Source organism: Silene latifolia, chromosome 10 (assembly GCF_048544455.1).
Source record: "Silene latifolia isolate original U9 population chromosome 10, ASM4854445v1, whole genome shotgun sequence".
In the NCBI taxonomy this organism is placed as follows: domain Eukaryota; kingdom Viridiplantae; phylum Streptophyta; class Magnoliopsida; order Caryophyllales; family Caryophyllaceae; genus Silene; species Silene latifolia.
The window spans coordinates 91,246,930-91,251,399 of NC_133535.1; positions in this window are offsets into that span (position 1 = coordinate 91,246,930).

Here is a 4,470-nt window from a genome sequence, read left to right on the forward strand (position 1 = left end):
TGCCGCCACTAACCATGGATCAGTTGGCTTCTTTGTTTCAACTCTACTCAAATTTTAATATGAATAAATCGGGTTCGCGCTTACTCTTTGTGTTATCTTGAGTGCAATTCTGTTTACGATGATACTGAGGATGACCAAGACCCAGACTCAATCGAAATACCTCCCTACGTAGCCAAAGAAATACTACAGGAAGGGGAAGGGGGACCAGTAATAGAGGACACCGAACCCATCATTGGAGGAACCGAACTAGAACCCCAAGAACTTAGGATAGGGACTACCTTGAGCTCTACCGAAAGGGCCGATTTCATAGACCTCCTAAACGAGTTCAAAGATGTTTTTGCTTGGTCCTACAAAGACATGCCAGGAATAGACAGGGATATCGCCGAACATAGAATGCCGATTAAGCCAGGTTTCAAACCTGTAAAACAGAAGCTTCGTCGAATGAGGACAGAATGGGCTCTCAAGATTAAGGAAGAAGTTGACAAGCAATTCAAAGCCGGGTTCATCAAAGTTTCCGAGTATTCTGACTGGGTAGCCAACATAGTACCCGTACCCAAAAAGGATGGGAGAATCCGTGTTTGTGTTGATTTTAGGGACTTAAATAAAGCAAGTCCTAAAGATGACTTCCCTCTACCACACATCGATATATTGGTGGACAATACTGCAGACCACGCGTTACTATCCTTCATGGATGGGTATGCCGGTTATAATCAAATTAATATGGCCATAGAAGACATGCATAAGACCGCCTTCGTCACTCAATTGGGAACCTATTGCTATACGGTCATGCCATTTGGATTGATCAACGCCGGAGCTACATATCAACGCACCGCAACTACACTCTTACATGACATGATGCACAAAGAAGTTGAGGTATACGTAGACGACATGATTGTCAAATCCAAGGATAGAGAAGGGCATATTGCGAACCTTCGCAAATTTTTCACGAGGCTACGAAAGTACAACATGAGGCTCAATCCTCAGAAATGCACATTCGGAGTAAGATCTGGCAAACTCCTGGAATACGTCGTTAGCCAACGAGGTATAGAAATAGACCCTTCCAAGATCAAGGCTCTGGTCGAAATGCCACAACCTCAAACAGAAAAAGAAGTCAGAGGATTCTTGGGAAAAGTGCAGTATATAAGTCGATTCATATCGAAACTCACCATGATTTTTGAGCCTATCTTCAAGAAGCTCAAGAAAACGGATCACACCATGTGGGGTGATGATTGTCAAAAGGCATTTGACCGAATCAAAGAGATATTGGCTAAACCACCAGTGCTCATGCCACCTCAACGAGATCAACCTCTTGGTTTATATCTCACAGTAACCGAAACAGCCATGGGTGCCATGCTAGCTCAAACCGTAGGAAGTGAGGAAAGAGCTATCTACTACCTTAGTAAGAAGTTCTTGGAGTACGAGTGCAAATACTCACAACTCGAAAAGACATGCCTCGCTCTTGTGTGGGCAACGAAGAAGCTACGCCATTACATGCTTAGCTACTCCGTCAAAATATACTCCAAAATGGATCCAGTCAAATACCTCTTCGAGAAACCCGTCCTCAACGGACGCCTAGCAAGATGGACTCTGATGCTCTCAGAATTTGACCTCAAATACATGCCTCTGAAAGTTATAAAAGGGCGCGCCGTTGCCGAATTCTTCGCGGAAAATCCCATCAATGACGCACAAATGATAGACAGTTGGTCATTTCCAGACGAGGATATACTCCAAACTGACGTAGACTCCTGGGACCTTTATTTTGATGGAGAATCAAACTTAAGAGGATTTGGAATAGGAGTGTTGCTCATTTCTCCTGAAGGCGAGCATACACCAATTGCTGTCAAACTCGACTTCGAGTTGACAAATAACGCTGCAGAATACGAAGCTTGTCTCATTGGATTACAAGCGGCGGTGAGCTTAGGCATTAAAAACCTCCGAGTACATGGGGATTCATCCCTGATCATCAACCAAGTTACGGGATCTTGGAAAATTCGAAGCAAAAGCTTAGCACCATATCAAGCTAGAATAGACCAAGTTGCCCAATTCTTTGATCACGTGACGTATCTACACCTACCTCGGGAAGAAAATCAATTTGCAGACGCTCTTGCGAAACTTGCATCTTAGATTAATATGCCATATGACATGGTGGAAATGCCTTTGTGCATCGAGCAACGGTCAGGGCCGGCTTATATCCACCAAATCACCGATGAAGTGGAGGTCACGCAGGAACCCTGGTTCCAAGCAATCCTGAATTTTAAGCTCAATGGTACCTATCCACCCGATATGGACAAGAGGGGACAACGATATACGCCTGCTAGCTTCCCAGTACGTTCTCATGCAAGGAGAATTATACAAAAGAACACCTCTATGTGTAATCCTACGTTGCCTTGATCATTCACAGGCGCGGAAAGTGATGGAAGAAGTCCACGATGGAGAATGCGGTCCTCACATGAGTGGGCCCATGATGGCAAAGAAAATCACACGTTTGGGGTATTATTGGACAACAATGGAATCCGATTGCATCAAATACGTAAGACATTGCCACAATTGCCAAATCTTCGGGAATGTACAACATGTCCCTCCTTCATTACTCTATACGATGACATCTCCTTGGCCATTTTCTGCTTGGGGAATTGACATAATCGGGAAGATAACCCCAGCCGGAACAGGAGGTCATTGCTTCATCCTAGTGGCAATCGACTATTTCACCAAATGGGTAGAAGCAGCTTCCTACACTAGTCTCACGGCTAAAAATGTGGCAAAGTTCATACAAAACAACATCATCTGTCGATACGGTTGCCCACATGAGATCATTAGTGATAATGGATCACATTTTCAAGCTGAGACTGAGCAATTGCTAGCCAAGTATAAGATTAGGCACCACCACTCTCCGCCTTACAGACCACAGACTAACGGCGCGGTAGAGGCGGCAAACAAGAATGTTGTCACGATTCTCAAGAAAATCATTGATAACTATCGAGATTGGCCAAGCAAGATACCCTTTGCTTTGTGGGGGTATCGTACATCTGTTAGGACGCCCACTGGGGCTACTCCTTTCTATTTGACCTATGCCATGGAAGCCGTACAACCAGTCGAGCTAGAGATACCATCCTTGCGTATCCTACTCGAAAGTCAAATCCCATAAGCCGATTGGAAAAGGGGTAGATATGAAGAACTCATCCTCCTGGATGAACGTAGGTTACTGTGGACAGCGGGCCGCCCACGGGGGCGCTTGGGAGAAAAGAGAAACAAGCGTTTGCATTTTGTATGGAGTCGCCACCAATTTTTATGGGAAATTGGAACCGTTCGAATACCTCGTGTCATGTCAAGACACAAAGTAGTGACATGAACACTAAGCAATCGTTACCCTTAGCATTCTATGTCTAGAATGACTCTCGTGGATGCCAATGAACACGGGTGCTCACGGAGATCTGGAGTAAGGGGTGAGGGTACGTATTAGGAAGCTCTTTTGATCGAACACCTAATCCCGCCCGCCTCGATAGCGGCCTCTACTAATGATTAGGTCATACTTGATATATCGTCTGTTGTATGCATGCAATGCAACACCCATAGATTAATCCTAGCATGTGAGAATTAACTAAGTCGGTTGACACGTAATTAGCAAACAATAGGGTCGAAGTAGGATTTAATGCTCATTTACATGTGAAAGCATACAAATGATGAAAGAAATACAATGATAAATATAAATTACAAAAATGATGATTACATTAATTACATTGGAATAGGCGATTTATGTCGAAAATACCTTTAAAACGGATAATTTGAGAAAAAGGATAAAGGAATAAAAGAATGAAACAAACAAATTAACGAACACAACAGAAGGTGATAATACGGATAATAGTTAATCATACGTAAGCTAAACGAACTAGGTCAAGGCAGAAACGGAGTTCAGGGACAGAAATCATCCTGGAACAGGCGCAGCAGGACTGCGCCCCCTGGAAGAGGCGCAGCAGTTGCTGCGTCGGTTCCAAGGGTGAGTTCTGGCTGTGAAGCCGGAACTGCAAATCGTTAATGTTAATTGGTGATTTTAATGATCGATTGATGATATTATTTACTCGAATGGAAGTGATTAGTAGGTTAATTATATGTGAATGATGGTCATAAAAGCGATAAACATGGATGGGATGAATCGGAAACGGATTATTTACATGAAATAATGATGAAAGCGAAGAATATTAATGGGTCCTCTATTGAAATAAGTCAATTAGACTAAACACGACGGATATACAACGAATATGTGACGAACATGCGAATAAACAGATGAAAATTATATCAACGACGAATTCCAGAAACTCAATATGAACAAATTGAATCTCTAAAATCCGGGTTTGAATTTAATGACGAAAACCCGCAAATATCGGATTATTTAGGATTTAAGTCGGATTTATGATAAATTAAAACATATTAATGATGAATGATTATAATACATGTGGATTATATGATATTGAG